This window comes from Belonocnema kinseyi, chromosome 3, assembly GCF_010883055.1.
Source record: "Belonocnema kinseyi isolate 2016_QV_RU_SX_M_011 chromosome 3, B_treatae_v1, whole genome shotgun sequence".
Taxonomy (NCBI): domain Eukaryota; kingdom Metazoa; phylum Arthropoda; class Insecta; order Hymenoptera; family Cynipidae; genus Belonocnema; species Belonocnema kinseyi.
This window is the reverse complement of record NC_046659.1, coordinates 116,682,740-116,695,053: the sequence shown is the minus strand read 5'-3', so window position 1 is coordinate 116,695,053 and position 12,314 is coordinate 116,682,740.

Genomic DNA, 12,314 nt, shown 5'->3' with positions numbered 1-12,314 from the left:
AATCTCTATCCCATCCACACACTACTCCTTTCCCCTGCCGAGTGAGTCACGCCTACCCCGAAAGGGAAATGGCTTAATGGTGTAATAATAATAATAATACAAGTAACTTTATCAGTATTTCAGAGCATTTTTTACTGAAGTAAGGCAATTTTTTCGAAAAGCATAATTTTTTTAAAATTGCAATATCAAATTGAGTAACAATGATTTTTCATTTGTGAAAATAGCTATATATTACTCTATTGAACTATTTTTTCGAAAATTCGTTTTTTTTTCCTTTGAAATTAAATTTTTTGTGACTGAAATTTTAATTGAATTGTTTTTGATTAAGAATTAAAATCTTTTTTGGTTGAAATATAAACTACTACGTTATTCGTTCAGAATATATCTTTTTTGTAAGGCAGATTAAGTTACTTGGTTAAAGATTACTCTATTGCTAAAAATTAATTTGTTTGTTTGTTAGAGATTCATTTTTTAATTGAATATTTGTCTTCTTGGTTGAAAATGAGCTATGTTGTTTAAAATTCGTTTTTTCTTAGGATAAAATTTAATTTTTTCATTGAAAATTTAACTATTCCTGTTGCAACTTTTGTTGTTAAAAATTAACTTCTTTTTCTGAAATTGTAACAATTCAATTTTTGGTTGAAAAATGATCTTTTTTATTTAAAAATTCCACTTTTTTGTAGAAATTAATCTTCTTGGTTGAAACATAATCTTTATGTTGATAATTTAATTATTACAGTTACAGATTCATCATTTTAATTATATATTCATCTTTTTGGTTTCAAATTCAACTGTTCCAGTTAAAGATTCTTCATTTTAGTGGAAAAATCATCACTTTGTTTGAAAATGTAACTATTTTTTTGAAAATTAGTTTTGTTTTTGTTAAAAATTAGTTTATTTGATCGGAAAATGCATCTATTCCTATTATAAATTACATAATTTTAAATAAAAATTCATCTCATTGATTAAACATCAATTTTTTAACTGAAATTTAACTATTCTATTGTTGGTTAAAAATTCATCTTTTTTTTTTGAAAATCCAATTATTCCAATTAAAGATTGATCATTTTAATTGAACATTTATATTTTTTGTTTAAAATTCAATGATTTAAATTGAATATTCACCAGTTTTAATTTAAAGATTTATATTTTAATAAATATTTTATTTTGGTGGAAACTAATTTTTCTTATTTGAAGTCAAAATTTGTATTAAAAATTTAAGTATTCCAGTTAAATATTTATCATATTAGTAATAAAATTCTTCTTTTCGGTGGAAAATAATTATTTTAAACTAAAAATTTAACTTCCATTTTTGGTTGAAAACTGATTATTTTTAGTGCAGAATGCAGCTATTTGTTTGAAAAATCAACTATTTGGTTAAAAAATCTTTTTTTTTGTTGTTGAAAATATACATTTTTACTTGAAAATTAAAAAATTTGAAGAAATTTTACTTCTGATCACAGTAAAATTCAAGTTTTCATTATTTTAATAATTTTTTCAATGTAATTAAATCAGAATTTATTATTTTCCATGAAAAGAAAAATCTTTTGCCATCGAATTAAAGATATTTAAAAAATACAGAAACAATAATTTTCTTATTTTTCAAATGATGGATTGGTTGAAAATCAATTTCTTTAACTGAAAATTTTACTTCCATTTTTTGTTAAAAATTGATCTTTTCTAGTTCAAATTTGAACAATTTGGATGAAAAATTGTATTTTTTAATTGAAAATTCAACCATTTTGTTGAAAATTTATTATATTTCGTTAAAAAACCGATTTTTTGGGAGAAACTTATCTTTTTCTTTGGAAGTTGGAAATGAAATGAAATTGGTTCAAAGTTAAACTCTTTTTGAAAATTAATTTTTTTGTTGGTTGAAGGTTTATCGTTTTAATTAAAAATTCATTTCTTCAGCTGAAGAATGAGCTGTTTCATTGAAAACTTTTTTTTTTATTTCGAAGTTTTTTGTTTATCAATTATTATTTTTAAACTGAAAATTGAACTAATATTCCAGTTGTATATTCCATAATTTTGGTTAAAACTTCATCTCTTTTGTTGAACATTTTTTTCAAGATTTAAAAATTCTATGTACGGCTATTTATGTTACTCGGAAACTCGAACAATTTATTCTTATGACTTTTTTTGATAGAAAGAAAATGGTCAGAGTTATAGCATTAAAAAAGAAGAACATTTTAAGCAAAACAACACATGATATGTAAAAAGTCAAGAGAAGAAAAACGTTAATTTTTAAAAGCCCGACAAGATTATCATGAGAAATTTTTGAATTTTGTCGAAAAGTTGAAAATTCGAATTTTGATCATACAAAAATTAACGAAAAATCAAAAATTCTATTTTGCGGTTAAACTATGCAAGATACGAAAAATAATGAATGAACTAAAATTGCGCGCCCTGAAAAGATCTACAAATTTTTCATTAATCACTTTTCGATAGGATGCATAGTTTTTGTATTTAGTCGTAAAAAAACAACATTAAAAATAAAAAAATTAAACTTTTGGACACACGACACAAGATATGAATAAAATAAACAGACAAAAGTTACTGTTCTAAAAATAGAGAAAACTCATTCAAATTTGTCATGAATAATTTTTGATAGGACACGTATAAAAAAATTTAATTTTTTGCAAAACGACACGAGACGAACAAAGGTAAAAGTCAAAAGTTTTTAAACCAACAAATATTAATAGGTTTGTTATAAACTCTGGTTATAAAAATATATTAAAAATAAAAAAAACATAAATTTGGAAAAAGGACACAAGACAAAGGTAAAAATAAGACAATGAAAATACTTTTGTTCCAATACCAATGCATGTTATAAATGGCAATAATATATACTTATTTAAATGATATAAATTTTTCAGGAAGGCTACGAATAAAATTTAATGCAAAATAAGAAACAAATATTAAAGTAATCATTAAAAAGGAGATTTGTACTTTATTTTGCAACATCTGAATAAACAGCCCCAGCCCGAGGTACAGAAATAAATATAATATAGATTTGATATAATAGAGTTGAAATAATGTAGAACAGTTGGCATTTTAGACGGTATTAAGTGCAAAGCATGAGATACGTGAAGAGAATATGTTCGTTAATGCCAAAGGAGCTTTAAAAAAAGAGAATTCACGATCACCAAATAATAGTTGCCGATGCTTTGACTTTTTATTTAAAAGACTCGCGCACAAATGAGGGGTAAATACGAAGAACGAGCGCGAGGTGAATTCATCATTGAGCGCCAAGCGCGAGACAAATATATTATCGAGCGCTCAATCTTGCGAGCGAAGAGTATAGCGCACGCTGAGAATGTGCCGGCGCAGCGGGCAGATGTTCTAAATTGTTTTTTGATATAGAAATAAATATAACTGCAATACATAACTTCTTTAGACAACGTTAGAAATGAAACTTAACATTTTTTTAATTGTTAATTTGGCGCCTTTCTTTTTTGTAACCGCCCAATGTTTGACATTAGCATTAACCGTGCTAATATGAGACACATTATTCATTCTTTTAAAGTTTTTCATTAATATCTCCCGGAATATATCTCTGAATAGTTTAAGTTCCTTTAGAACTGCTTTATTGTATTCTGAATAAAAATGAAAAGTGGCAGCAATAAAATAAAGACCGTTTTGTTTATTATTCTTGAGTATTACTATGGAAAAATATGATACAAAAAAGATGCTGCAAAAGAGACGAAAGAGGTCTTAGAAATTGGAATGACAGCTGGTATTTGTTGTGTACCCTCAATTGTAATACAATTTTCTAACCTTTCGCTTAAAAGAGCTTCTGCTTTGTATTCGCTGTCATTTCAGAATTCGACACAAAGGCCCGTGTAGAAATTCCGATTTGGATCTGATCGGGGCCAGATTGAGCAGAATTTGGCCCAACTCAGGCTATCTAGATGGGGCCAGACTCGAAATAAAACGCGATGCCCGATCGGGGCCCAATCGCTGCGCCCAGAAATAACCATGCCTAGCCCAGATCGGGCCCATATTAATTTTTTTTTCTTATTCTTAATTAAAAGGCATTCTTAAATAAAATAATATTAAAATCGAATATATCACCTCCTTAACTGAAATTTGAGAATATAAATATCAGGTTATCTAATAGATTGCGATATGAAAAAATTGGAGTATGTCAGGCACTTTTTTTCGAGCAAACGGAAAAAGTCAAACGACGCAATATAACAGCCAGCATTTGTGTATGATAAATCATTTAAGTATTTTGCAATATATTTTTGGTTTTAATTTCTAAATTAAAGTTGCTTTCGATTGCTATATTGAATTTAATTGTGGAAAGTTATTTTGAAATAAGTGGACTATAATAACGCACTGGCTCTTTAACATTGTATTTACATTCCGATTGTATCAAATCACCTAAAAATACGTGAAAATAAGTATGTTTATGACGTCATTGTTGATCTAATTCGTTTTCACATTCAACAAATGAAATATTACTTTTGCTCCTTTTTTACAAATAAATAACCTCATTTCGAGGTTAGGTTTCATCTTAACATTCTTAATAAATTTACTTATTATAGTCTTCAACACGTAATTCAGAAATATTTCGAAGTATACTAAATCTACGCACTCCTCTTGTTCTCACTGTTGGAATTTTTTTCCTACTTATTTTGTCACTTTTACAAATAATAATTGAAATATTTTTGACGCTTGACACTTTACATTGAAACTTGGGCGATTTGGGGTCAACCCACTTTAGTTTCAGAAATTAATGGAGCGCCATCTACTGACAAGCTTGGCCGTTAAGCTGGGGTCTAGACGGGGCCAAATTTAAGAACCACAAAATTGTGTGCCCGATCTGGCCCAAATCGGAAATAAGGCAAACATTTGGCAATTTCTGCACGGGGGTCTTTGAAATGTCCTTTAGCCCAGTCGTACATTTTTCTAGCATTTGTGATCTGGTTGTCCTGCTCGTGCAGCATTAAGTTGGTAAAGTTCTTAAGGGTTTTCTACTGTACCGCTGAACCACCTGAATTCTATGTAACAAGCTTCACAGTAATTCTTACTTTTTTTCGTAGAAAATATATTAGCTTTCTTTGATAGAGATGCACAAATGTCCTATTGTATTTTTTTTATTTATATTATAGAGTAACTTGCGTATTTTAATTGACGTTTAGGTGTTCTTTAATATGTCACAAAAGGATGAACGGTCACTTGAATTTTTGACCAATGCTTATCTTGAGAGCAAAATCTATTTGAACAATTTTTTGATCCTTTAGTAAATTATATTTAACGCTATTGATATGCATACTTTGTTTTTTGGCAACAAAATCATGTCAAAGAAGTCATTCCATATATTTGCTTAAGCTGTTAATAAATTCATCTACTGGGGTCACCACAGTTTCTAAATCTGATTGATCCACGTTTAACCACTGTTTAATTTTGATATATTCAAATAAATTTTCGACGTAGGATCTTTCTACAAATAGTTTAAATTTCTCATCTCTGGGACAGTTCGGACATTCATTAAAATATCGCGCTATTTGTGAGAGATTATGTGTGGAGTTGATTTAGTTTTAAATTTAAATTGAATTTCGCGCGTCAAAACTGAACCACTAGAGAGCGCTGAGTTTCAAGTAAAGTGTATGTGAATGTGTGTGGAGATTTCTAGGTTAGTCAATTCTCGTCCGCGTCGATCGTCGAACGGCTTTCATGTAAAAACCATTAAGTTCGTTTATCGGTCAACAGCTAAAATCGTTTGGATATTTGACTCGATTGTAAATACAAATCGTTGTATTCGAAAGTTGTAACTTATAGTGTAATAAAACTACATTTATATTGCTTTGTTATCATGATAACTATGGTGTTATTCTTCTGTGTAACTATAAAGCGCCGAACAGAATGCTCATAAGGATTTGAAGATCCTGAATCCTTTTGATTTTTCGACTGAAATTTTGATTGATTTACTCTATTTTGAACAGATTACAAATCGACTGGGCTATACAATGCTTGGCGGGTGGAAATGGTAGGGAATTAGAATTAGCAAATTGTTTTTGTATTCCCACCAATAAACATAAGTTTAGCGGCCTAATGGATAATGCAGGCGCAAACGTTGTGGGTACCACTTGTTCCAGCCAGAACGCACTATTTCGGTCTTAATTCTGTAAACTTTGAAAATCCTTTTGTTTCCGCAGGAAAAGCGTCCTTAAAAAGTTCATACAACTCTCTCGAATTACATAAAACTAAATGTTTTTGAACGTTTATTTTCGCTTCGTTTTTGTGTCTGAAGAAGGTAGAAACCCTTTTAAATTGATTAATTCTTTAGCTGTAGAAGCCATGTGATCAGAAGAATTTGACACGGATTGAATCTTTCTGATTGTCCAACTGTTCGGAAAAATGGTTAAAATTGTGATTTGTCTTCTTTCGCTTATTTCAGCTTTTTCAAAATTTTCCTTCGAATGAACTACAATTTTGGAACACGTTTTTTATCAAAAAGCTTGCAGCGAATCGTTTCACATATTTTTCTGAAGGCGTTTTGCTTTTGTTTTTTAGTTTTTAGCTCAATAAAATTGATCTCTTCTTCGAGAATTCGTAAACAGGCATTTAGAGAGGAAACGGCTTTCTCTTTGTCTAGTTTAAAAAATTCAGTGTTACTTTCAGATAAAATATTACTGTTCACATCCATATCAATTTGATCTGAAAATTTATCTTCATGAATTTCATTGACGTGAGAATCATGATCCCTAGATGTTTCAGAAGACGCAGTTTGTCCTTGCGAAAATTTCTTACGGCAACTATCACAAATAAAATGATTTTTTGTGATAATTTGAAAATTTTGGCGAATACTTTCGGGAACAAGCCTGACATTTCTTTTAATATTACTGTGACCAGATCTGTTACAAGGATTATCACATCTTTTACTAATAGGCATTTTAGCAGTATACGCCGAGTTACAGCCAATTCCATTCCATGAAGAAAATTCTTGATATCACTTGACATGTGTACTGATATGTGAGAAGTGGTGATATTAGTGTCAGGCAGTTTTGGAACCTTTAATATTTGCTTCAGATCAGCATTAGAAAAACCAATACCTTTTATTAAACTTTGAAATCTGTCTCGTTTGTCTTGTATGTTGAGATCAGAATTTTAAGCGTAGGCAAGTTCTTTAATCTTAATTACATTCAATCGCTCTACCACTGATTCGTACGTGTCTGATGCAAAAATAAAAAATAAATTAATAGAAACATTACATTTCAAAACTAACTTATTGGGAACAAAATTACTCAAAAATTATACATATACGAAAAAAATAATATCCAGATCAATGGGAGTTAGATAAGCTTCTATTCATATGTAGTTTATATAATAACTGCTAATAACTCAGAATGTAGAATAAAAATTTGTTATTAAAAAAAAACAACAATCAATTATTAATTTCAATATTAAACAATTATTTTCAAGTAGGAAAAATGCTGTGAAAACTGTTTACAACTAACCTGCATGACCAACGATTTTAATGGTATACTCTGGCCACTCTTGAGATGCAGCTGCTTTCTTCCTAATTAAGTCATATAAAATCCCATTAGATTCGTCATTATAAGGTTCTGGCATTTATTTTGTTAAAAATTTGTTTTTGATTTTATCAAATCTCATCTATTGTATAGTAGTGTGATATCTAAGCATTGTGTTGCCGAACTTGACCAGGTCGAATAAAATTAACGAATATAAAGTGTTTTGCAGTCAAATCTAGATCTGCCATTTCAATAAATTGATCCCTATTGAAGAAGCTTAACACTTGGTTAAAAATTACGTCATAAGACATAAAATTGTTCGATCGACACACATATGTCTTGAGTTGTTTTGAATAATTTTTTTCAAATATGAAATATCACAGAAATTATACAGATAGAATTGAAATCGTTATTACTTCTATTTGTTTGTAATGAGATAATTATCGGGGGGGGGGGGGGGGGGGAGGTCGATATAAAAAATTGTATTGTTTTATTATGGTCATTCTACTAATAACAATTGTACAATGTAATAAAGTAACGTGAATTAAATTTTAGACTAAATAAATCAACTGATACTACTCGTATTGCAAAAGATTAATGTGGATAATTATCGATCAAGATTAGAGAAAAAAAAGAACTTCCTAATAAACATGTCGACTTAAAGTCAATGACAATGTTGGTAGCCTGTGGAAGCAAAACAGCTCAGCAGGGGAAGTGAATACGCTCAAGATTTAATATTTTTAGGACTCCAATATTTAATATCCTAATAAATGTTTTTAAATTACATTCACAAGACTTATAATTAATTATTGACATACAATGATTTCTGTACAATTTGGCCATAAATTTGATGATTAATGTCCTGTATCATCTTTCTGGATCACTTTGTGGGCGTAACTATGTCATAAATCAATATTTATAGCCGCTTCTTCAAATATAAAGTTAGCATGTGACATTTCGTCTGAACATTACCCTCTTCCAGGATAATGTCAGGTATACTTTACCTACTTATCAATTACCCTGACCGACATTACCCTTTCCCTAGCTGACTTTACCGCGAATCAATGATTACCTGTGACACTTTGCACCGAATTTTTTGTGTATGGCTGCAGATCAGAAAAATATGTACTTCCAGTACTTCTTACGTAAAAAATATTGTTCAAAAATGAAATATTTTTAACAATTTAAAAGTTCGTATTTGCAAAAGAGGTATTAAAATCATACCTTATTTTGCCCTTTAGTTGTACTTATTTTTTTAAATTGTCTAAAATGAAAAAAAATATTTAATTTCATTAAGGGCAGGTGATACTTCGCGGGAACGGTTAGTCGGGTTCAGTTTAGACAACTTTTTATCCACAAAAATAATTATTAAAAAAAATTGGTCTTTGTCTAAATAAATGAAAAAAGTATAATTATACAAAAATCGATAAAAGTAGAATTGATAGGTATACATACCCCCGAAATTACATGTTTTTTCATCGATTTTAGCATAACTTCTATTTTTTTATTGAATAATTCCTAAAAAAGAGCATGGTGACAACGGTTAACATATTCTGTTTTATATCCTTAACTTTCATTAATACATTTTTATTATATTGGAAATTAAGTTTTCTAAACTGACAATCAATAAAATTATCGAATTTCTTAAATATCACCTTCCCTTAATTTAAGAGCGAAATAAAAATACTGGGGCTTTTATTGAACTTTACATCATTACATCAAACCTCAATAACTGTTCGTTTGTTTTATTACGCAACTCCCACATGTATAAATCTTTTGCATCTGTTGGATATATAAGCAAGGATCGTTTTATACTCTTAAACATTCCCCTGGATTTCCACGCTTTTCGGTTGTCGAGAAATTTTACTAATTTTAAAAAGCAATTTAATTCTCAGTAATATAAAATTGTCAGGTGATTGGGTCGTTCAGGTAAATTCTTTGTAAGAGTTTGAATATATTCGAATCGACACTTTTTAAGATTTGGCTTTTATAAGGTATTTTAGTAAGGTAATTCGTGCATCCTACAACAAATTTGCGCTAAAGTTCGGTTGGCTGTGCGAATAAGGCTTACTATTCTTCCAAGGAGCTTTTCGAAAGTAAAAGCACAAATATCACTGAAGTTACATCCCATAGTTAACACATCGTCAGCAGTATGCGAATAGCGCAATACATATTTAAAACTTGTATTTTGAGTACAAGCTACGTAGCCCTAAAAAAATATCTGCAAGTACATTTTTTAAAGTTGTTATTTATTACATAAGTTGTCGTTACATAAAATTCTCGAAGCTACATGCACAAGCAAACAATTTTTAAAGCAATCTGCATTAGGAATGTTTAATAAAATTACTGGACCACATAATGATAAAAAAACCTGAATTCCGTTGCTTTTCATTTTTTCAGTAATATCGAGGACCGTATTTTCCTTGGAAATTCGCACTGAATATATTTACTGATATGAAGCAATCTTCTGCATACCTCCGCCTTTAATTGCTGACCAACCTTCGTGCGTCCTGGAAGAACAAACCACATCATTAACATACGTGTAATTATTCCTTCACAAAATAAATGCATGGAATCTAAAACGAACATGAAAATCATGTTAATGAGTGGTCTGGCTTTTTGAAGTGATGATTTGCGAATGTGATGACGCTGTTGAGATCGTCTTCTGAAGGACTCATTCGTCCTCTTTGGACAATGTATAAGAGGAAATTGAGTTACTCTATCTTCTTTAAAAGCTCTTATTTCACATCGTTCACAGGCATAAAAACAAACATGACCCGTTGTCCCTTGTATGAAAGCTATCGCAGGAGTATAACAAATAAAGCAGCGTATACGAACATTAAATCGTTGTTCCATAAATGCAGCGTCATTAGCTTGCAATTGATTGACTTCTGTTATAAGGTCTCGAAAGTAATCATCAAGTAATCATCTTTAAATTGAAGAAATATAGTTGATTTCGTGTGCACATTGGGATCGATACATTCTTAAATTCTCTTCTCAATTCACAGTAGAAAAAGGATCAGTTTTGTTGCAGAGCATTTTGCTCTAACGATTATTTAACTCTCGAGATCATAATGATCTGTCCATTCGGATCAATTTGATCATATTTTTTGGTTCATTTCGCAGACTAAACAAAATGGCTGCCAGTTATTCGCAACGGTGTCGTAACGACATAACCTAAAAATAGTATCTAACCACACGCAAGTGACTAGGAACGACAGCCATCTTGATTTGACTTTATACATGATCCCGAATCAGATCATTATGATTTCGAAACTCGATCATTCACTCCGGCCGATGAAAATGCTGTTGAATTCGGTATCATTTTTGTTGCATATCAAAATGATATTGATTTCGGTATAATTTTGAACTCTTTTTTTTTACTGTGTTCCGAAGTACACATATTCTCCAGCCGAACTATCGGAGTCCAGCATTTCTTTAATTTCGTATTCTGCTGATGTTCCCAAAAACATTTAGCTGACTTAGGAAGTTGTGGCAGAACCTTCGTCTTAAAATCTTTAGCATTCCGTTAACAGTTTTCTGCTCCATCCCTGTGGTTACATCTAAATTACGTAGCTCTTTTATTTCATCGGGTTCATCTTCTACCAACTCTGCTATGTCATCAATAAATTCTGCTTCTGAATCTGTCGTATCAAAATTTTGTTCCTCTGAATTCTATGAATCAGAATGTGGTTCTACTGAATCTAAAGATCTGGTATTTTCCTCTGCATCTTCATGATCCAGAAGTTCGTAAAACTTCTCACTATATATAATATTCCCGCCTGGGATTGGACCTTCTATTTCAGCTTGCCCTCCATTTTCCTCTTCATCATCATCATGACACTAGCTGTATTTTTTTATTAGAAGTGTAGCGATGTTTTCAAGTCACATCTAGAGATTGAATTTTGAGGTTAGAATTTGAATCGAACATACTAAAACATCCTTGTGCACACGGAAAAAACGATATAGCTGATAGAACAATATTTTTGTATAGTTCTGGCACCAATAATGCCGGATGGTCCTCACAACTGTACCAGTATAGGCGTACCAGCTATACAATTATTCCTAAACGTCATATTGGCCCACGAAGGATATAAGTTTGTTGACGTGACAATACGTGATATGAAAATTCTTTCGAAAGTTATGGTGCTAAAACTAAAAATATGCGCGCACCCACACACATTCGCCAAACGCTTTTTTTCTGGTTCAGAAGGTCTAAAAACGTGAAGATTTGAGAAAAAATACGATACGAAGAAGCTTTTTAAAAAAAAAAAACTTCTCGAGCCATTCCATTTTAAGGTTAGAGCCGCACGCTCATGCCAAGCAGTGTATTGGTCCCGCAACAAATCAGTATAGTTGTCACAGCGATACCGCATGGGTCGAGCGGCCATATTGTTTTTTTCCGTGTATACTAGAAATCTATAATTTCCAATATGATTAATGACTTGCATTAGAATTTAAAATAATAAATGAACATTTAATTCGTAATAATCTTCTACATTGAATTAGCCCTTCGTTGGAAACTTTCAACTTGACATATCAATCATAAAATGGTATAAAAATAAATTTTTTCATATATTTTTCGTAAAAAAAATGAAGCAACTAGTTAGCAATGCAGAGATTTATTCAAAAATGGCAAATTGAAGGCTAATAATACGGTAGGAATGTGAAAATCATGAAAGTAACAAGAAGGGGAGAGCAGTAGTAGGGGTCGGTAGTGACAAAAAAAACAATGGGAAAATACGTATAGAAGCCACTTTGGAGCAGGTAAGATTGATAGCTTTTGTACAGTGTGTAAACAAAAATTTGAAGAAAAAATACGAAAATAGA